Source organism: Scyliorhinus canicula, chromosome 18, assembly GCF_902713615.1.
Source record: "Scyliorhinus canicula chromosome 18, sScyCan1.1, whole genome shotgun sequence".
Lineage (NCBI taxonomy): Eukaryota > Metazoa > Chordata > Chondrichthyes > Carcharhiniformes > Scyliorhinidae > Scyliorhinus > Scyliorhinus canicula.
The window spans coordinates 118,734,301-118,758,083 of record NC_052163.1 but is presented as its reverse complement, the minus strand read 5'-3'; the positions used below and the strand labels follow the sequence as shown (position 1 = coordinate 118,758,083).

Below are 23,783 nucleotides of genomic sequence, written 5' to 3'. Positions count from 1 at the left end.
CGCCCTGTGGACCACCTTGAATTGTATCAGGCTAAGCCTGGCACATGACGAGGATGCATTGATTCGCCTCAGGGACTCCTCCCAAAATCTGGCCGACAACTCCCTACCCAGCTCTTCTTCCCACTTTTGCTTCACCTCCCCTATCGGTGCTCCCTCCCACTCCATCAGTCTTTGTAGATTTATGAAACCTTCCCCTCCCCTACTATTACTCTCGACACCACCTTATCCTGTAGGCCCTGGGGCGGCAGATGCGGGAAGGTCAAACTTTGCCTCCACACAAAGCCCCTCACCTGCAGATACCGAACCCATTCCCACCTGACAGCTCAAACTCCTCCTCTAACTCCTCCAAACTCGGGAAGCCCTGATTGATAAAGAGTTCACCAAATCTTTCGATCCCTGCCCATTGCCACCAAGGAGCCCCCCCCCCCCTGGAGTGAACCGGTGATTATCACATCAGTGCCCATACCGATGCCCCCTCCAGCCCCATGTGCTGCTACCACTGTCCCCACACCCTCAGGGCAGCCACGACTACTGGGCTTGTGGAATACCTGGCCGAGAATGGCAGAGGTGCCGTTAACAGTGCCCCTAAACTTGTGCCCCTATATGAGGCCACCCCCACCTGCTCCCATACCGTCCCCTCCCACACTACCCACTTCCTGACCATCGCTATATTTGCCACCCAATAATAATTTATAAAGTTCGGAATGGCTTGAGACGTTCTCAAGTGCCATCGCCAATGGCTCTAGAGCCAGGGCAAACAGCAGTGGGGAAAGTGGGCACCCCAGTCTTGTCCCCTGGCGCAGCCTGAAATAGTCTGAACTAATGTGGCAGGGGGATGGGAACCAGATTAGGAAGTTAGAGGTCAGTAAAGAAGCAGCAACTAAAGCCAGTAAGGTGCGAGACAATAAACTCAATGTGACTAAGAGGAAGAGTAGACAGGGAAGAGATGATGAACGCAAAGGGACAGGTGGTCTGAGGTGCATTTGTTTTAATGCGAGAAGTGCAGCAGGTAAGGCAGATGAACTTGGGGCTTGGATCAGTACCTGGGAATATGATGTTATTGGTATTACTGAGACATGGTTGAGGGAAGGGCAGGACTGGCAACTGAATATCCCAGGGTATAAATGCTTCAGAAAGGATAGAGAGGGAGGTAGAAGGGGTGGAGGAGTTGCATTACTCGTCAGAGATGATATCACAGCTGTGATTAAGGAGGGCACGATGGAGGATTCGAGCACTGAGGCAATATGGGTGGAGCTGAGAAATAGGAAGGGTGCAGTAACATTGTTGGGACTTTACTACAGACCTCCCAAAAGCGAGCATGAAGTAGAGGTACAAATATGCAGACAGATTATAGAAAAATGTAGGAGCAATAGGGTGGTTGTGATGGGAGATTTTAACTTCCCCAACATTGAATGGGATTTGTGTAGTGTTGGAGGCGTAGATGGAGCAGAGTTTGTAAGGAGCATCCAGGAGAGTTTTTTAGAGCAGTATGTAAATAGTCCAACTCGGGAAGGGGCCATACTGGACCTGGTATTGGGGAATGATCCCGGCCAGGTGGTTGATGTTTCAGTAGGTGATTACTTTGGGAATAGCGATCACAATTCCGTAAGTTTTAGAATACTCATGGACAAGGACAAGAGTGGTCCGAAAGGAAGGGTACTAAATTGGGGAAAGGCAGAGTATAACAAAATTCGGCAGAAACTAGGGAATGTGGATTGGGAGCAGCTCTTTAAGGGTAAATCCACATTTGAAATGTGGGAGTCTTTTAAGGAAAGGTTGATTAGAGTGCAGGACAGACATGTTCCTGTGAAAATGAAAGATAGAAATGGCAAGATTAGGGAACCATGGATGACGGGTGAAATTGTGAGACTAGCTAAAATGAAAAAGGAAGCATACATAGGGTCGAGGCAGCTCAAAACTGATGAAGCTTTGGAGGAATATCGGGAAAGTAGGACGAATCTCAAACGCGCAATAAAGAGGGCTAAAAGGGGTCATGAAATATCCTTGGCTAACAGGGTTAAGGAAAATCCCAAAGCCTTTTATTCGTATGCAAGGAGCAAGAGGGTAACTAGAGAAAGGATTGGCCCACTCAAAGACAAAAGAGGGAATTTATGCGTGGACTCAGAGGAAATGGGTTAGATTCTTAATGAGTACTTTGCATCGGTATTCACAAAGGAGAGGGACAAGACGGATGTTGAGGCTAGGGATGGATGTTTAAATACTCTAGGTCAAGTTGTCATACGGAAGGGGGAAGATTTGGGTATTCTAAAAGACATTAAGGTGGACAAGTCCCCAGGACCGGATGGGATCTATCCCAGGTTACTGAGGGAAGCGAGGGACGAAATAGCTGGGGCCTTAACAGATATCTTTGCAGCATCCTTGAGCACGGGTGAGGTCCCGGAGGACTGCAGAATTGCTAATGTTGTCCCTTTGTTTCAGAAGGGTAACAGGGATAATCCAGGGAATTATTGACCTGTGAGCTTGACATCAGTGGTAGGCAAACTGTTGGAGAAGATACTGAGGGATAGGATCTATTCACATCTGGAAGAAAATAGACTTATCAGTGATAGGCAGCATGGTTTTGTGCAGGGACGGCCATGTCTTACAAACCTAATAGAATTCTTTGAGGAAGTGACAAAGTTAATTGATGAGGGAAGGGCTGTAGATGTCATATACATGGACTTTAGTAAGGCGTTTGATAAGGTTTCCCATGGCAGGTTGATGGAAAAAGTGAAGTTGTATGGGGGTCAGGGTGTACTAGCTGAATGGATAAAGAACTGGCTAGGCAACAGGAGACAGAGAGTAGTGGTGGAAGGGAGTGTCTCAAAATGGAGAAGGGTGACTAGTGGTGTTCCACAGGGATCTGTGCTCGGACCACTGCTGTTTGTGATCTACATAAATGACCTGGAGGATGGTATAGGTGGTCTGATGAGCAAGTTTGCAGTTGATACTAAGATTGGTGGAGTTGCAGATAGCGAGGAGGACTGTCAGAGAATACAACAAAATATAGATAGATTGGAGAGTTAGACAGAGAAATGGCAGATGGAGTTCAATCCAGGCAAATGCGAGGTGATGCATTTTGGAAGATCAAATTCAAGAGCGGACTATATGGTCAATGGAAGGGTCTTGGGGAAAATTGATGTACAGAGAGATCTGGGAGTTCAGGTCCATTGTACCCTGAAGGTGGCAACGCAGGTTGATAGAGTGGTCAAGAAGGCATACAGCATGCTTGCCTTCATCAGACGGGGTATTGAGTACAAAGTTGGCAGGTCATGTTACAGTTGTATAGGACTTTGGTTCGGCCACATTTGGAATACTGCGTGCAGTTCTGGTTGCCACATTACCAGAAGGATGTGGATGCTTTAGAGAGAGTGCAGAGGAGGTTCACCAGGATGTTGCATGGTATGGAGGGTGCTAGCTATGAAGAAAGGTTGAGTAGATTAGGATTGTTTTCGTTGGAAAGACGGAGGTTGAGGGGGGACCTGATTGAGGTCTACAAAATTGAGAGGTATGGACAGGGTGGATAGCAACAAGCTTTTCCCAAGAGTGGGGGTGTCAATTACAACGGGTCACGATTTCAAGGTGAGAGGGGGAAAGTTTAAGGGAGATGTGCGTGGAACGTTTTTTATGCAGAGGGTGGTGGGTGCCTGGAACGCTTTACCAGCGGAGGTGGTAGAGGTGGGCACGATAGCATCATTTAAGAGGCATCTAGACAGGTATATGAACGGGCGGGAATAGAGCGACGTAGACCTTGGAAAATCGGAGACAGGTTTAGATAAAGGATCTGGATCGGCGCAGGCTGGGAGGGCCGAAGGGCCTGTTCCTGTGCTGTAATTTTCTTTGTTTTTGTTCACCCGGTTTGCCGCACACTAGCCACCGGTGCCTGATATAGCAACCGGACCCAGTCCACAAAGCCCTACCCAAACCCAAACCTCCCTCGGACCTCCCACAGATATTCACTCCCACAGATACTCCACTCAATCGAAGGCCTTCTCTGCGTCCATGATGACCACCACCTCTACCTCTCGGCCCCCTGGAGGCATCATGATCACATTAAGTAACCTCCTGATGTTGGTTGCGAGTGGCTTGAATGTTCTTAAAATAGTCATGTGTTGTCACTGTTGCAGCTAACCAGTAGTCATTATAAAAATAGGCTTATCTGACTTAAATTATTCATTTCAACAGGTATAAATCGGTTTACAAATAAGACTTTGCACTTGGCTGTACTTACTGATTACCTAGTGAATATTTTTTTACTGAGCTAATGTTTAAAATTGTACTGTACAGGGCTGCTGTGAATTTAGTGGCATGGCAGCCTTAGGAAATATTGTTAATCAATTGGGACATTTTGTAAAGATTTAGATGATCTTTTGTGCATGTTCTATAATTAGCACAGTATAATATGTCCTGTAGATAAACAATAGAATAACCCACTGACACACATTGTCGAACTGCTGCTTTGGAAAGTAGTTTATTTTGTTTGCTATATAGATGAGCTTCTACTTGTCCGTTGCATTAGTCTTCACTGAACTTTAAAAGCATTTCGAGAAGAGTTGCTCTTTCTACACACCTACTGCTTGTGGTGGTAGTGTCAGCGCGTGGAAGAGAGAAGAGGTGTAAAGGGAGGGGGGGGGGATAAATGTTGCTTTCTTGAACCATGTGTTATATTGTATATGAGAATTATTCCACCATTCAATTGAGGCAGCAAGTGCTTGAATGTAATTTTGAAAGTCCATTAGATATTCCTCGGGTATTCATTGCATGAGTGTAGTGTCTTAAAATATTGTCAGTTTGTATATCGTGTCATGACTCCTATCATGATTGCTTTGTGCATATAACTAATCACTCAGATTTATTGAAATTTGTTGCACTGATGATCAATTCACACAGTATATTGTATGTTTATGCTGCTTTGATATTATACACAGATTCATGCTAATGTCGTAAGCTCCTGAGGTTTCTACGCATGCAATTCAAAAGTAAACTCTCTTGTCACCATCAGACTATTCTTTAGTTCCTCCAAATTACCCTTGCAGTTACCTTCCATTCGTCATAAACTCCAACTTCTCCCAAAATGCTGCTGCTCATATCATCGGGAATGTGTAAACAGTGAACATCCCCTGTCCCTCCTTTCCTAACAAGCCTTGTTCATCTATATTTGGCTCCCCATTCCATGCCTCTTTGTCTTTTTTCATTCCCCAACGCTTTCAAGTAAAGATGAATTTACTGAGCTAAGGAGGCCAAATACGTGAATAGATAGATATCTTGAATGCTGCTGCAAACATTATGGGGTTAATAAAGTGGTTACAGATAATTGTTGTGTATTGAATATAGGTTCTAGTACAGTAAAAATGACCTACCCGAGAGCTGGAAGCACTGATGGGCACCTCTAATCTTTCCATAAGTCAAAATTTGCTGCGTCAGTGTCAAATGGTATTGGTCACGTGGCAGGAGGGAAGCTATTGCATCACCAGCAGATCATGCTTTTCTTCCTGGAAATAGAACCTAGAGTGGTTAGACCTGCTGGCTGAAATTACAGTAAACCCTGGTCATGAGATTTTGGGTGTTTAAATCATGCCCATTAGTAATTTATTAATTGATAAAAATATTTTACCAGGACTTTAATGGTAGTTGAGAATGCATATTTACACTGGACATTCACTATGGGAGGGGCTAGTAGAGGAGAAAAAAGGTGAATTAATTGAATTCCCTATGAATAGAACAAATAACTCCATGAATGCAGAACATATCTGTAATGAGCATGTTCTTTACCCTGAATGTGAATACAATATGAGTCAAGGTGATGGATAATGTGCATGTTTTAAAAGCTTAAAAATAATTCAGCCAGTTGCCAGTTTACTTGGCTGAAAAAAAAATCTAATTACTTCCTAAGAATAACTGTCATTTTACATCGGAACACTTTAAGCTTGGAGAAAGAGAACCAAGGTCATGATTGCTGACTCATCAAAGTTCTGATGTGTTTTTGGGCATATTAATAATGCGAGTTGACTTGCTGGAATCTGAGATTTTCATTTTCTAGTGAGCATAAGGAAACCAAAGCCAAGACAAATTGACTTGGATTGTATCATGGTCATACTTTCTCAGTTCCAGTATGCTTGTCTGTTCACTTCAATATGTTTCCACATAAGTAGCAGCAGCCGTATATTCATTTGTTTAAAATTATCCTGTGGTGTCTTCAATTTCTTTTCTCAATTGGTGTCTCTGGCTCTAGCATGGCAAACTGAAAGGCTGCTCTTTCCTTTACATTTGGAAAATTCTTGAGAGGGATTGAACCTTGTATCATTCCATTGATGTAGTGCATTTTACTGTTCTTTGTACGACCAGGCCTTCAATCTTTAAATATATTTTGGATTTCCATTCTCTATCTGCTGCAATGGCAAGTGTTCTCCCCACCCAGATGGAATAATTCTTTAAAAATTCTGGTTGCAAAATGGAGGGCAGATGAATTTTGTTGTGATGAACAATGCATATTTGCGTTGGGGTTTTTGTCAATTGGTAAATCAAGTATAGATTCAATAATTTATCCAGTTCAAGTTGAATTTGAGGTAAACAGGTTGTGATTGGGTATGGATGTCTTCTGAGAGGGCCCTTCAATCTTGGCTTAAAAGATATTTCAATAATGGCATTCTCTATCTGAAAACTTGTCATAAATGTGTAGAAAATGATCGGTATCTGAATCTTTTGAAGCAAACACTAGAAATTGAAACTCAATACTGGAAATGCACAAGTGAAATGTCTGAGCTTAAACCACCACTTTTTTTTCACAGCCTCCATGTCTTTTGGTTTCCATATTTGTTTAAGATAATCTGGTTTATCTCCATATTGTGAAATAATAATAATCTTTATTAGTGTCACAAGTAGGCTTGCATTTGAAGTTACTGTGACAATCTCATAGTCGCCGCACTCCAGCGCCTGTTTGGGTACACCAGAGGGAGAATTCAGAATGTCCAATTCACCTAACAAGTGTGTCTTTTGGGACTTGTGGGAGGAAACTGGAGCACACTGAGGAAACCCACGCATACATAGGGAGAACGTGAAGACTCCGCACAGACAGTAACCAAAGCCAAGAATCAAACCTGGGACCCTGGCGCTGTGAAGCAACAGGGTTAATCACTGTGCTACCGTGCTGCCCATACACAATGCATGTGATAACTTATGCTGAAGGGAGTCTTCTGTACTTGATTTAAATATTTTAAAAATGCATTTTTGAGTATTTTTTCTAAATTCAATAAACTTCCCTTGTGTGTTAATCAATTGCCTGTTAATATCAAGGTGTCAGCTTTGATTCTCCTGATTTTCAAAGCATGCTTCAGTTGGCCTGGGTACTCCTTTGGTTAAATCTACCAAGGTTGCTATTCCTGATTGCTACTTATGATCCTTACTGAGGAAAATGCAAATGTCATTCCTTACTGGGAAAATGCAAATGTAATTATGTGGTGAAAACAATGAGAATGGGCTGCTATTCCTTCTGTAGTTAAACAATTTGTCAATGTTATGGGTACAGAATCGAGGACTTGAGGTCAACCAGTGTGTGGAATCTTGCCATGAACGTTTGCATTTTGAGAGGACGGGGAAAAAAACTAACTGGAAAATATCTGCAACTGAGGAGTGCCTACTCGGTCTGCATGATTTAAATTTTGTGAGTGTGCCATGTGATTTAGGAAATGGCATCCAAATATAACATGGCATTTTCAGGAAAACAAAAGAAACAAATTACTTGGCACTAGATGTACATGGCTTGCCAGTTTCAATTTTAATTGAAAGACCGACATTTGAGCAAAACAATGTTAAATGGGGACTTACACTAAGTGAATTTTCTAATTGAAAATGATGAGTAGAACGCTGGAAATGAGGAATAAAAAGTGTAAGAAAATGGGCACTGGTTTTATTTCAGGAGTGGTTAAAAATATATATTTTTATTTAAGATGTTCCATTTAAAAACTAACACAAAGACAGATGATATACAATGCAATATAGACAAGACCCAATTAACCATATGAGTCCCATCCAAAAGAACCTCCCACCCACAGTAAACTAAACTTAAACCTAATAACGGATTGTGATCAACTCTTTAAAGAAGGAAATAAATGGCTGCCATCTCGGGTAGAACCCCTCAACTGACCCCCTGACAGTGTAGTTTACCTTCTCCAGATGTAGAAATTCCATAAGATCACTCAACCACACTGAGGCACTGGGTGGAATAAGGGACCTCCACCACAGCAGAACTCTCCCATGATATTAACAAGGCAAAGACGAGAACATCCGCCTTCAACCCACCTGCAGCCCCGGAGACTCCAACACCCCAAAATATGTCATCAAAGGCTCGGGCTCCAGATCGATGTTAAGAATCGCTGACATGATGTTAAAAAAGGAGACCCAAAAGCCTACCAGCTTGGGACATGACCAGGACATATGGGTGTGATTAGCGGCCCCCGAGAACACCGCTCACACTTATCTTGGAAACCATTCATCCTGGCCTTGGGTGAGCCCTAAATTGAATCAGACAGAGCAGTGCACAGGAGGACATGGAGATTACAAGGTCCATATAGCAATCAGTTTATGTGTTGACTTTCAGTGCTCTTACAGACAGCCAGTATCGATTCCAGCAGGGCATCATGTGTGCGCCCCCCCCCGCCCAAACCACACATCAGATTCTCCTTCAGCAGGGATGACAGCGGTGCCATAGGAAATGACTAGGCCACTCATGCAAAATTACGAATCTGGAGGTATCTGAACAAATCTGTTTTTAGAGAGTCTCCACTTTTTCAGCAGATCCTCCAGACCTGCAAATGGTCCCTCCACTAATAAATCCCCAAATCTCTCCGGACCCGTCTCCTCTCACAAACTACAAGTCGAGTCTAAGCTCAACAGCACAAATAGCTGGTTAGCATAGATAGGGGTCAATGACGACATGCTGCCTAAATTGCTTCTGCAACCACTCGGTTCGAAGAATATCTTGCTGGAGAAAATGGCAGGGAGGCTGTTACCAGTGAACCTAGCTCCTCAGTAGCTTCATAATTTCATCAAGTAGAGTCTGGATCTGTAATATAAAGCAGCAGATCGTCGGCATATAAAGACACCATATGTGGGTCAGTGACTTGAGTCCACCCGCCCTCCATCATCATGCCAAACATCTGTGACAAATAGGCAGTGGGAGCCGGGCCTACCATATTAGAACGGAGAAGGATGAAGGGCAACTTGATAGAGGTTTATAAGATGATCAGGGGAATAGATAGAGTACATGGTCAGAGACTTTTTCCCCAGGTGGAACAAACCATTACAAGGGGACATAAATTTAAGGTGAAGGGTGGAAGATATAGGAGGGGGATGTCAGAGGTAGGTTCTTTACCCAGAGAGTAGTGGGAGCATGGAATGCACTGCCTGTGGAAATAGTTGAGTCGGAAACATTAGGGACCTTCAAGCGGCTATTTGATAGGTACATGGATTACGGCAGAATGATGGGATGTAGATTAATTTGTTCTTAATCTAGGACAAAAGTTCTGCATAACATCGTAGCCGAAGGGCCTGTTCTGTGCTGTACCTTTCTATGTTCTATACCCTCCAGCAACCCCATGACTGAGATTCTGCCTCCTGCAGTCCTCAAGATCATTGACTTTGCCCTCAGCAACAAAGCTGGTTTAGCTCAGTGGGCTAGACAGCTGGTTTGTGATGCAGAACAAGGCCAGCAGCGCTGGTTCAATTCCCGTACCAGCTGAGAATTCTGAATTCTCTTTCTGTGTACCCGAACAGGCGCCAGAATGTAGCGACTAGGGCTTTTCACAGCAGTGTTAATGTAAGCCTACTATTGCAATAAAAAGATTATTGCCAGTTTCAATGGGACCTCAGCCTCCAACGAGTCAATTTAGTCACTGCCTCGGAAGTCTTCTCCACCCCCTCTAACACCTTGCTGTGCTCCTTCACCGTCTTGAGGTCTTTTCCAATTTCTATCTTTCTGACGCAGGGCCCCTCGATCGACTCCGAGGCCCTCGGGCATTGCGCTCCACTACTTTTCAGACTGCTTATTGAACTTCGTTGATAGCACGCCAGCAAGCATGTCCGCTGGTATTGGAGCAGCCACAGACACTGGAGCAGTCTCCATAATTTTTCCCACAGAGTCACACAAAGCCTTCTGTCCGCTGGTTTCTTACCCCGCCAGCCTTTCTTGACATCTTTCTGATGCGGGCATCATGTGTCAAGTGGATAGGATTTTTCACCAAAATTATCCCTGAAACTGAGCAGAGAGGGCCAAAAAAAAGTGTCCTGATGGGAGCTACTTTGTGCACAACTACTTGCATGCCGCCACTGGAAATCCCCCTGGAGTGGTATTGTATTCTACATGAACATTTCTGCCAAGAGGGGATGAGAGAATTTAAACATCTCCCATGACATTCAACGGCATTACCATCCCTGAATCCCCCAGTATCAACATTCTGGGGGGTTGCCAGAATGGGAAGATTGCCCATCACCACCACCTCGAGAGTAATTGGGGATGGGCAACAAATGTTAGCGAACGAATAGAGGGCAAATTGCAGATTCATTCCGCTGTAAGATAATTTACTGGTAGGGTGAGATTCTTCATTGTGGAGATACCTGAACTCAATTCTGCTAAGATTCTGAAACATCTGCCAAATTAAATATAAATTTTAATTTATATTTCAGTAGACATAGCTGTCACTACTGGAGAAGACAATTCCTGCTGAGAACTTCCATTCTGTCTCTTCTGAATAATGTGCCGGAATAGTAAAAGAGCTGACACCTTCCTGACAGCACGCTCATTATCACAGTGCTGATAAATAACCTCCCCCTCTTATGCTCTTCAAACTGTTTATTATTCTGGATTCCATTGAATTGCCGAGAGCAGTTTGTTTGAGCTGAATCTCAGCAACAATCTTTGAATCACGTCAGTTAAAGTAATGCGTGCAAACTCCAACACACTAATTTTGAAGGCACAAACTTGCATAGGGGATGAGATCTATTAGCCTTCCATCCTATTAATGGTGGCTTGCTTGTATATTATGAATAACATTTTTCATTCAATTATTGTTAAGCTCCCTTTGGTAGTAATTCTCAATTTAAATTGATGTTCACCTGTTTACCCTATCTAGTAAAGTTTGTTCATCAGTTCATAAGATATGTTCGTAAGATATAGGAGCAGAATTAGGCCATTCAGTCTGCTCCACCATTCTGTCATGGCTGATATGTTCCTCATCTTTTAACTACAGACCAAGAGCTGGATTGGGAAATCAACCAGAGCATCACCTCCCTAGAACACATGACCGAGGAGAGGGAGTAGGCAACTTAGCCTTCAGAGCCTAACACCCTCCATGTGATAATAGCTGATCCCTTCCTGGCCTCAACTCCACTGTCCTGCCTGTTATCAATAACCCTTCAACCCGTTACCAATTAAAAATCTGCCTAACACCACCGCAGTCTGGGGTAGCGAATTCCACAGATTCACAACCCTTTGGGAGAAGTAGTTTTTCCTCTAATCTGTTTTAAATTTGCTACCTCTTATTCTAAGATTATGACCTCTTGTTATAGAATGCCCACAAGAGGAAGCATCAGCTCCACACCTAATTTATCCATACCTTCTGTCATCATTTGTCTTTCTTTTTTCAATTTAGAGTACCCAATTAATTTTTTCCAATTAAGGGGAAATTTAGCGTGGCCAATCCACCTACCCTACACATCTTTGGGTTGTGGGGGTGAAACCCACGCAAATACAGAGAGAATGTGCAAACTCCACACTGACAGTGACCCAGGGTCGGGATCATATGTGGGACCTCGGCGCTGTGAGGCAGCAATGCTAACCACTGCGCCACCGTGCCCTCAACCTTTTATCATCTTGTATACCTCAATTAGATCTCCCCTCATTCTTCTAAACTCTGGAGTATAGGCCTAAACTGTTCAATCTCTCCTCATACGACAAACCCCATATCTCAATCAATCTAATGAACCTCCTCAGAACTGCCTCCAATGCCACTACATCTTTCCTCAAATAAGCGGACCAAAAGACCAAAACTACACGATACTCCAGGTGCGGTCTTACCAATGCGTTGTACAATTGCAACAACACTTCCATACCTTTATACTCTATTCATTTCGCTAGAAATGCCAACATTCCATTTGCTTTCCTTATTTGCTGCACCTGCATGCTCATTTTCTGTGACTCATGCATGAGGGCACCCAGATACCTCTGCATTGGAGCACCCCAAAGTGTCTCCCCATTTAGATAAGTTACCTTTCAATTTTTTTCACCAAAATGCATGACCTCACACTTTTATTATTTATTTTTAAAAAATTAGAGTACCCAATTATTTTCTTTTCCAATTAAGGGGCAATTTTAGCATGGCCAATCCACCTAACCTGCACATCTTTGGGTTGTGAGGGTGAAACCCATGTAGACATGGGGAGAATGTGCAAACTCCACACGGACAGTGACCCAGGGCTGGGATTCGAACCCGGGTCCTCAGTGCTGCAGTCCCAGTGCAACCACTGCACCACATGCCGCCCTCTGCATGACCTCACACTTAAATACATTAAACTCCATCTGCCACTCTCCTGACCCATCTATATCCATTTCTAAGGTTCTTATTTCCTCATTGCAACTTACTGTCCCACCTATTTCTGTGCCATCTGCAAATTTGGCTACAGAACCTTCTTGAACAACCTTTTCACAGTGACTTTGCAGTGTTAATGTAAGCCTACGTGTGACAATAATAAAGATTATTATTATTCTATCCCTGTATCCAACTCATTAACATAGATTTAAATTGCTGGGGTCCAAGGACCGAACCCTGTGGCACCCCACTAGTTTCATCTTGCCACCCAGAAAAAGGCCCATTTATCCCAATTCTGTCTCCTGTCCGCCAGCCAGTCTTCTATCCAAGATAATAAGTTACCCCTAATCCCATCTGATCTCACCTTGTGAATCAACCTTCTTTGCAGCACCTTCTCAAACACTTTCCGGAAATCCAGATATACTACCATCTACAGGAAATTTGGGTAGAGTTTGATGCCAAAGTTCATTTTTAGCCCTCACCCCTGTATTTTTCTCCCGTCTGCTCTAAAGAGAATGACTGATTGTTGTTGGGGGGGAAAGGTTTTGTAGGTGCAGATGGCCTCCCAGCATGCTGTTGCTCTTCCTGTTTAAATCTAGATGATGCACTTAATGCACAGTTTGTGGGGATGCTAGCCCCTAAACTGGTCTCTAATAAAGTTACCACAAAAGTGATTGTACCCTTTTTTTCCTTTTCCATCCTCCGAGCTTTTCTGCCAATTATCTTCAGTTGCTGATCTGATTCTGGTCAGCTAATTAAGTACCTGCTCACTGGTGCTCAGTTTGGGCTCTGCTCGGCCACTCTGCTCCTGATCCTCATTTCAATCCTGATCTAAACAGGGACAGAAGAGCTGAACTTTTATAAAAATATATATTTTTATTCTCCTTTTTCACATTTTCTCCCAAATTTGCACCCACCAACAGGAAACAATAAGCAGTAATGAATATAATGTCAATCCCCATGTCAACAACAACAATCCCATCCCATCCTCCCACCAACCTGCAAACAACTGCCCGCATGTTAACATAAACAAGTAACAAAAATAAATCAGGCATCACCCATAGTCACCATTAATACCGCCTATTAATTGTAGAACCCCTCCATCCTTCCCCTGAGTTCAAACTTAACCCTCTCAAAGAGTCACGAATTCCAACAGGTCTCCCCGCCACGCCAGGGCACAGGATGGAGAGGCTGCTCTCCATTCCAACAGTATCTGCCTTCGAGCGATCAACGAGGCGAAGGCTACAACATCTGCCTCTGCACCCGTTTCCAACTGCTGGTCCTACACCCCGAATATGGCATCCCGATGGCCCGGGTCCAGTTTCACATGCACCACTTTAGAGATTCCCCTAAAAACCTCCTTCCAGTAATTCTCCAGCTTTGGACAGGACCAAAACATATGAATGTGATTTGCGGGTCCCCCCACAAAGTTCACACACATCCTCTGCCCCCTCAAAGAGCCGGCTGATCCTCGCCCTTATGAGATGTGCTCTATATACCACCTTCAGCTGTATCAGCCCCAACCGTGTGCAGGTGGTGGAGTTGTTCACCCTCCGGAGCACCTCAAACGAGAACCCCTCCTCCATACCCTCTCCGAACTCTTCCTCCCGCTTTGCTTTGATCCCTTCAAGTGGTGCCTTCTCCTCTTCCAAAATAGCCCTGTAAACCTCCGACACTATTCCCTTCTCCAGTCGTTCTGTCATCAGCACCTCCAGCAATGTGGAGGCCTGCTCCACCGGGAAGCTCTGTATCTCCTTCCTGGCAAAATCTCAAACCTGCAAGTATCTCAACATTTCCCCTTGCTCCAGCTCCTTCAATCCTGCAAACTGACCCCCAAGAAAAAAATCTATTAGTGTCTTAATCCCCATTTCCGAAAATTTCCGTCGCACTTCCCTGGCTCAAATCTGTGGTTCCCCCGAATTTGGCATTTCCCTTGACCCTGCCCCCAACCCGAAGTGTTGGCGAAACTGCCTTCAAATTCTCAACGAAGCTATTATTACCGGACTCCCTGAGTATTTCCCGGGGGCCATCGGGAGCGGCGCTGTTGCTAGCGCCTTCAATATAGACTCCCTACACAAACTCTCCTCCATTCTGACCCACTGGGAATTAACTTCTCTGACCCAGCTCCGCATCTTCACCACATTTGCTGCCCAGTAATAATACATCAGGTTCGGAAGACCAAAACCCCCTGCCTGCCTTCCCCTCTGTAGCGGCACCTTTCTAACTCCTGGCCACCTTCCCTCCCCGTATGAACGAGGTAATCTTTCCTTCAATCTCTCTTTAAAAAAAAAAAAAATGCCATTGGCAGGAAAACCGGCAGGCATTGGAAAATGAAGCGAAATCGCGGTAACACATTCATTTTAACCGCCTGTACCCGACCCGTCAGTAGACGAGCTGAACTTGAAGGGGAGGTGTGTGTTTGCCCTGACATTAAGGTACCATTTGACTGAGTGGACCATCACTGAGCCCTGGCAAAAGTAAATTGAGGGGAAACTGTCCCCTGGTTGGAATCATACCTAGCACAAAGTGGTTTGAGGACAATCATCTGCGTCTCGGGACATCCCTACAGAAGTTCCTCAGGCTTATCTTGGTCAAGTCATCTCATCTGCTTCATCACTAACCTTCCTTTCATCGTAAGGTCAGAAGTGGGGATGTTTGCTAATGTTCAGCACCATTTGCAGTGACTCGGGAACTGCAGCAGTCCATGTCCAAATGCAGCAAGGCCTGAAAAATATCCAGGCCCGGGTTGACAAGTGGCAAGTAATATTTGTGCCACACATATGCCAGGCAATGGCCATCACCAGCAAGAGAGAATCTAGCCAACCCTGATATTTAATGACCTTGTTTTGGATGCTGATGGGGGAATTATCAGGGGGAAGCAACAGCAGCCAGAACAGTGAAACCATATCTGGCTCTTGCTCAGCAGGGGAGGGCAAAGTGTAGGAGAGTGATAGTTATCGGGGTTCTATAGTAAGGGGCACAGAAAGGCGCTTCAGTGGACATGAAAGAGACTCCAGGATGGTATGTTGCCTCCCTGGTGCCGGGGTCAAGGATGTCTCTGAATGAACATAGGACATCCTGAAGGGGAAGGTTGAACAGCCGGAGGTTGTAGCACACATGGGTACTAACGACATAGGCAGGAAGAGCAACGAGGACCTGCAGAAGGAGTTCAGGGAGTCAGGCAATAAGCTAAAGAGCAGGACCTCTAGGGTTCTAATCTCAGGATTACTCCCTGTGCCACATGCCAGTGAGGCTAGACATTGGGAGGATAGTGCAACTAAATACGTGGCTAAACTGGTGGTGTGGGAAGGAGGATTTCAGATTTCTGGACCATCAGGCAGGTGGGATCTGTTCAAGGATGAGTTGCAGCTAAACTGGAGGGGCACCAATATTCTGACTGGAGGTTTGCTAGAGTCAGTAGGAAGGATTTAAACTAGTATGGCAGGGGGTGGAAACCAGAGCATTAGCTTAGAAGGTGTAATAACTGAAGGGAAAATAGAGAACAAAAGTAAGAGAACAACAACATCACACTGTCTGCTCAAACTACGCAAACTCAAATTTTGCTATACTTGGCCTTTCCCCAATTTAGCACTCTTCCTTTAGGACCTCTCGTGTCTTTGCCCATGAGTATTCTAAAACTTACGGAATTGTGATCGCTATTCCCAAAGTAATCATCGACTGAAACTTCAACCACCTGGCGGGGTCATTCCCCAATACCAGGTCCAGTATGGCCCCTTCCCGAGTTGGACTATTTACATACTGCTCTAAAAAACTCTCCTGGATGCTCTTTACAAATTTTGCTCCATCTACACCTCCAACCTACATGAGTCCCATTCAGTGTTGGGGAAGTTAAAATTTCCCATCGCGACCACCCTATTGCTCCTACATTTTTCTATAATCTGTCGACATATTTGTACCTCTACTTCACACACGCTTTTGGGAGGCCTGGAGTAAAGTCCCAATAATGTTACTGCACCCTTCCTATTGCCCATACCCATATTGCCTCAGTGCTCAAATCCTCCATAGTGCCCTCCTTAATCACAGCTGTGATATCACTTCTGACCAGTAATGCAATTCCTCCACCCCTTTTACCTCCCTCTCTATCCCTCCTGAAGCATTTATACCCTGGGATATTTAGTTGCCAATCTTGCCCTTCCCTCAACCAAGTCTCAGTAATACCAATAACATCATATTCCCAGGTACTAATCCAAGCCCTAAATTCATCTGCCTTACCTGCTACACTTCTCGCATTAAAACAAATGCACCTCCGACCACCTGTCCCTTTGCGTTCATCATCTCTTCCCTGTCTACTCTTCCCCTTAGTCACAATGAGTTTATTATCGAGTACCTTACTGGCTTTAGTTGCTGCCTCTTTACTGACCTCTAACTTCCTAATCTGGTTCCCATCCCCCTGGGGGAGAGATTTTGGATAGGTGCAAAAGTAACAGGGTTGTTGTGGTATGGGATTTTAACTTTCCCTTTATTGACTGGGACTCACTTAGTGCTTGGGGCTTGGATGGGGCAGAGTTTGTAAGGTGTATCCAGGAAGGCTTCTTGATGCAATGTGTAGAGAGTCCAACTAGGGACGGGGCAGTACTGGACCTAGTATTGGGGAATGAGCCTGGACAGGTGGTTGAGGTTTCAGTAGGGGAATATTTTGGGAGAAGTGACCACAATTCCGTAGGTTTTAAGGTACTTTTGGATAGGGATGAGGGTAAGGTGCTAAACTGGGGGAAGGCAAATTACGATAATGTTCGACAGGAATTGAAGAATTTGGATTAGGTGCGGCTGTTGGAGAGTAAATCAGCATTGGACATGTGGGAGTCTTTCAAGTGACAGTTGATTAGGATTTTGGAAAGTCACGTTCCTGAGAGAACGAGGGGTAAAAATGGGAAGTTTAGGGAGCCTTTGATAACGAGGGATATTGTGAACCTTGTCAAAAAGAAAAAGGAGGCTTTTGTACGGTATAGAAAGGTGGGGACAGTCAAAACCCTTGAGGAATATAAAGAAAGTACAAATGTACTAAAGCGGAAATTAGGAAGGACCACGAAACGTCCTTGGCAAATAGGATTAAGATGAATCCCAAAGCTTTTTATTTGTATGTATAAAGCAAGCCAGTGGCCAGGGAATGGATTGGACCACTTAAGGACAGTGTGGGGATGGGAAGGTGTTAAGCCAGAGGAAGTGGGCGAAGCACTAAATGAGTACTTTGCATCAGTGTTCACCAAAGAAAAAGACTTTGGAAGATGATTCTTGGGTAGGGTGTGTGGATAGTCTGGGTCATGTTGACATCAAAAAGGAGGAGGTATTGAGTTTTTAAAAACATTAAGGTAGTTAAGTCTCCTGGGCCAGATGGGATTTACCCCAGAATACTGAGGGAAGCAAGGGAGGAAATTGCTGGGGCCTTGACTGACATCTTTGTATCCTCACTGGCTGCAGGTGATTTCCCAGAGGACTGGAGAATAGTTGATGTTGTGCCACTGTTTAAGAAAGGTAGCAGGTATAACCCAGGAAACTGTAGGCTAGTGATCCTCACGTTGGTAGTAGGTAAATTATTGGAGAGAATTATCAGGGACACGATTTATGCCCATTTGGAAACAAATGGACTCATCAGTGATGGCTTTGTGAAGAGGAGGTCGTGCCTCACTAACTTGATCGAGTTTTTTGAGGAGGTGACAAAAATGATGAGGGGAGGGCGGTGGATGTTGTTTACATGAACTTGTGTAAAACCTTTGACAAGGTGTCTCAAGGCAGACTGGTGCAAAAGGTGAGGTCACACGGGATCAGGTGAGGTGGCAAGATGGATACAGAACTGCCTCGGTCACAAGGCAAAGGGTAACAGTAGAAGGGTGCTTTTCTGAATGGAAGGTTGTGACTAGTGGTGTTCCATAGGGATTGGTGCGAGGGCCTCTGTTGTTTGTAGTATACATAAGCCATTTGGAGGAAAATGTAGCTGGTCTGATTAGTAAGTTCACAGATGGCACCAAGGTTGGTGGAGTGACAGATAGTGTTGAGGATTGTCCGAGGATACAGCAGGACATAGGTTGGAGACTTGGGCAGAAAAATGGCAAATTAAGTTTAATCTGGACAATTGAGGTAATGCATTTTGGTAGGTCTAACATGGAGAGTAAATATATGGTAAATGGCAAAACTCTTATGAATATAGAAAGTCAGAGATCGGGGAGTACTGGTCCATAATCTTCGAAAGTGGCAACACAAATGGACAAGGTAGTCAAGAAAGCATATAAGAACATAAGAACTAGGAGCAGGAGTAGGCCATCTGGCCCCTCGAGCCTGCTCCGCCATTCAATTAGATCATGGCTGATCTTTTGTGGATTCAGCTCCACTTTCCGGCCCGAACACCATAACCCTTAATCCCTTTATTCTTCAAAAAACTATCTATCTTTACCTTAAAAACATGTAATGAAGGAGCCTCAACTGCTTCACTAGGCAAGGAATTCCATAGATTCACAACCCTTTGGGTGAAGAAGTTCCTCCTAAACTCAGTCCTAAATCTACTTCCCCTTATTTTGAGGCTATGTCCCCTAGTTCTGCTGTCACCCGCCAGTGGAAACAACCTGCCCGCATCTATCCTATCTATTCCCTTCATAATTTTAAATGTTTCTATAAGATCCCCCCCTCATCCTTCTAAATTCCAACGAGTACAGTCCCAGTCAACTCAACCTCTCCTCATAATTCAACCCCTTCAGCTCTGGGATTAACCTAGTGAATCTCCTCTGCACACCCTCCAGCGCCAGTACGTCCTTTCTCAAGTAAGGAGACCAAAACTGAACACAATACTCCAGGTGTGGCCGCACTAACACCTTATACATTGCAACATAACCTCCCTAGTCTTAAACTCCATCCCTCTAGCAATGAAGGACAAAATTCCATTTGCCTTCTTAATCACCTGTTGCACTTGTAAACCAACCTTCTGTGACTCATGCACTAGCACACCCAAGTCTCTCTGAACAGCGGCATGCTTTAATATTTTATCGTTTAAATAATAATCCCGTTTGCTGTTATTCCTACCAAAATGGATAACCTCACATTTGTCAACATTGTATTCCATCTGCCAGACCCTAGCCCATTCACTTAACCTATCCAAATCCCTCTGCAGACTTCCAGTATCCTCTGCACTTTTCGCTTAACCACTCATCTTAGTGTCATCTGCAAACTTGGACACATTGCCCTTGGTCCCCAACTCCAAATCATCTGTGTCAATTGTGGGCCCAACACGGATCCCTGAGGGACACCACTAGCTACTGATTGCCAACCAGAGAAACACCCATTTATCCCAACTCTTTGCTTTCTATTAATTAACCAATCCTCTATCCATGCTACTACTTTACCCTTAATGCCATGCATCTTTATCTTATGCAGCAACCTTTTGTGTGGCACCTTGTCAAAGGCTTTCTGGAAATCCAGATATACCACATCCATCGGCTCCCTGTTATCTACTGCACTGGTAATGTCCTCAAAAAATTCCACTAAATTAGTTAGGCATGACCTGCCCTTTACGAACCCGTGCTGCGTCTGCCCAATGGGACAATTTCTATCCAGTTGCCTCGCAATTTCTTCCTTGATGATAGATTCCAGCATCTTCCCTACTACCGAAGTTATGCTCACTGGCCTATAATTTCCTGCTTTCTGCCTACCTCCTTTTTTAAACAGTGGCGTCACGTTTGCTAATTTCCAATCCACCGGGACCACCCCAGAGTCTAGGGAATTTCGGTAAATTATCACTAGCGCATCTGCAATTTCCCTAGCCATCTTTTTTAGCACTCTGGGATGCATTCCATCAGGGCCAGGAGACTTGTCTACCTTTAGCCCCATTAGCTTGCCCATCACTCCCTCCTTAGTGATAACAATCCTCTCAAGGTCCTCACCTGTCATAGCCTCATTTCTATCAGTCGCTGGCATGTTATTTGTGTCTTCCACTGTGAAGACCTACCCAAAAAACCTGTTCAGTTCCTCAGCCATTTCCTCATTTCCCATTATTAAAACTCCCTTCTCATCCTCTAAAGGACCAATATTTACCTTAGCCACTCTTTCTTGTCTTATATATTTGTAAAAATTTTTACTGTCTGTTTTTATATTCTGAGCAAGTTTACTCTCATACTCTATCTTACTCTTCTTTATAGCTTTTTTAGTAGCTTTCTGTTGCCCCCTAAAGATTTCCCAGTCCTCTAATCTCCCAGCAATCTTTGCCACTTTATATGCTTTTTCCTTCAATTTGATACTCTCCCTTATTTCCTTAGATATCCACGGTTAATTTTCCCTCTTTCTTCCGTCCTTCCTTTTTGTTGGTATAAACCTTTGCTGAGCACTGTGAAAAATCGCTTGGAAGGTTCTCCACTGTTCCTCAACTGTTCCACCATAAAGTCTTAGTTCCCAGTCTACCTTAGCTAGTTCTTCTCTCATCCCCTTGTAATCTCCTTTATTTAAACACAAAACACTAGTATTTGATTTTACTTTCTCACCCTCCATCTGTATTTTAAATTCCACCATATTGTGATCGCTCCTTCCGAGAGGATCCCTAACTATGAGATCATGAATCAATCCTGTCTCATTACACCGGGCAAGATCTAAGACCGCTTGTTCCCTCGTAGGTTCCATTACATACTGTTCTAGGAAACTATCGCGGATACATTCTATAAACTCCTCCTCAAGGTTGCCTTGACCGACCTGGTTAAACCAATCGACATGTAGATTAAAATCCCCCATGATAACTGCTGTACCATTTCTACATGCATCAGTTATTTCTTTGTTTATTGCCTGCCCCACCATATCGTTACTATTTGGTGGCCGATAGACTACTCCTATCAGTGACTTTTTCGCCTTACTATTCCTGATTTCCACCCAAATGGATTCAACCTTATCCTCCATAGCACCGATGTCATCCCTTACTATTGCCCGGATGTCATCCTTAAATAACAGAGCAACACCACCTCCCTTACCATCCGCTCTGTCCTTCCGAATAGTTTGATACCCTCGGATAGTTAACTCCCAGTCGTGACCACCCTTTAACCATGTTTCAGTAATGGCCACTAAATCATAGTCATTTACGATGATTTGTGCCATCAACTCATTTACTTTATTCCGAATACTACGAGCATTCAGGTAAAGTACACTTATGTTGGTTTTTTTACCTCTGTTTTGAATCTTAACATCTCCAGTTTTATTCCTTTTGTTATTATTGGGCCTATTCACTGAGCTCCCCTCAGTCACTGTACCTTGTACTGTCGCCCTTTTAGATTTTTGACTATGTCTTCTCTGCCTTGCACTTTTCCCCTTACTTCCTTTTGCTTCTGTCCCTGTTTTACTACCTTCCAACTTCCTGCATCGGTTCCCATCCCCCTGCCACATTAGTTTAAACCCTCCCCAACAGCTCTAGAAAACACCCCCCCCAGGACATCGGTTCCAGTCCTGCCCAGGTGCAGACCGTCCAGTTTGTACTGGTCCCACCTCCCCCAGAACCGGTCCCAATGCCCCAGGAATTTGAATCCCTCCCTCTTGCACCATCTCTCGAGCCACGCATTCATCCTGTCTATCCTGACATTCCTACTCTGACTAGCTCGTGGCACTGGTAGCAATCCTGAGATTACTACCTTTGAGGTCCTACTTTTTAGTTTAACTCCTAACTCCCTGAATTCCGCTTGTAGGACCTCATCCCGTTTTTTACCTATATCGTTGGTGCCTATGTGCACCACGACAGCTGGCTGTTCACCCCCCCCCCCCCCCCCCCCCCCCCCCAGAATGTCCTGCAGCCGCTCCGAGACATCCTTGACCCTTGCACCAGGGAGGCAACATACCATCCTGGAGTCTCGATTGCGTCCACAGAACCGCCTGTCTATTCCCCTTACGATCGAGTCCCCTATCACTATAGCCCTGCCATTTTTCTTCCTGCCCTGCTGTGCAGCAGAGCCAGCCACGGTGCCATGAACCTGGCTGCTGCTGCCTTCCCCTGGTGAGCCATCTCCCTCAACAGTATCCAAAGCGGTATATCTGTTTTGCAGGGAGATGACCGCAGGGGACACCTGCACTGCCTTCCTACTCTTGCTCTTTCTTTTGGTCACCCATTTTCTATCTCCCTCAGTAACCTTCACCAGCGGTGTGACCAACTCGCTAAACGTGCTATCCATGACCTCCTCAGCATCGCGGATGCTCCAAAGTGAGTCCATCCGCAGCTCCAGAGCCGTCAAACGGTCTAACAAGAGCTGCAACTGAACACACTTCTTGCACGTGAAGGAGCCAGGGACAGTGGACGTGTCCCTGAGCTACCATATCGCACACGAGGAGAATGACACGGGTCTGGGATCTCCTGCCATGTCTTAAACCCTTGGTAAACTTAAACAACTAGAATTTCAAAATAAAAAATAAATAAATTAGACAATGAAAAGAAAAAGAGAGACTACTTACCAGTCACTTACCAGGGTTAAAAAGCACCTCCTCACACTCTGCACCGATTTACCTCACTGCACCAAATTACCAAGTTTCAATCCCCACTCTGGATGAGTCTCACTCCGGATGTGTCTCCTGGAAAAGTGCTAGCTTCTATGGAATGCTTGCCTTCATTGGATGGGGTATCGAATATAAAAACTGGCAATTCGTGCTACAGTCGTGTCGAACCTTGGTAAGGCCCCACTTGGAATATTGAGCACAATTCTAGTCGCCACATTACCGGAAGGATGTCAAGGCTTTAGAGAGGGCACAAAGGAGGTTTACCAGGATATTGCCTGGTCTGGAGGGTGTTAGTTAAGCGGAGAGGCTGAATATACTCTGACTGCTTTCATTAGAATGACAGAGGTTATGGGGTGACCTGATAGAGATCCACAAGATGATGAGGGGCATGGATAGAGTGGATGGGCAGGCACTCTTTCCCAGGGTGGAGGGGTCAGTCACTAGGGGGCATAGGGAGCAAAGTTTAGAGGAGATGTGCGAGGCAGTTTTTTTACGCAGAGGGTGATGAGAGCTGCCAGGGAAGGTTGTGGAAGGAGATACATTAACGGTGTTCAAAAGGCAACTCAACAAATACATGGATAGGATCGGTATAGAGGGATACGGGACTAGGAAGTGCTGAAGGTGTTGGCCAAGGGTGGTATGACTGGTACAGGTTTGGAGGGCCGAAGGGCCTGTTCCTGTGCTGTACCGTTCCTTGTTCTATTACCGTTGCTGGATTCCCCCATTAACAACATATTT

General features: G+C 44.6%; 1 protein-coding gene and 1 long non-coding RNA gene across 15 annotated transcripts in view; one reads left to right on the top strand and one right to left on the bottom strand.

Annotated features, from left to right (window-relative positions):
• LOC119953764 overlaps positions 1-5,443 on the bottom strand; it is a 147,060-nt gene extending 141,617 nt beyond the window's left edge. The window contains exon 1 of the long non-coding RNA XR_005458095.1: positions 5,361-5,443. This is a non-coding gene — a long non-coding RNA (uncharacterized LOC119953764). The remainder of the gene's footprint in view (positions 1-5,360) is intronic.
• The window catches only part of LOC119953761 (guanine nucleotide-binding protein G(I)/G(S)/G(O) subunit gamma-7-like), a 256,723-nt gene that overhangs the window by 49,120 nt on the left and 183,820 nt on the right, over positions 1-23,783 (top strand). The gene's annotated exons all lie outside the window — the stretch shown is intronic.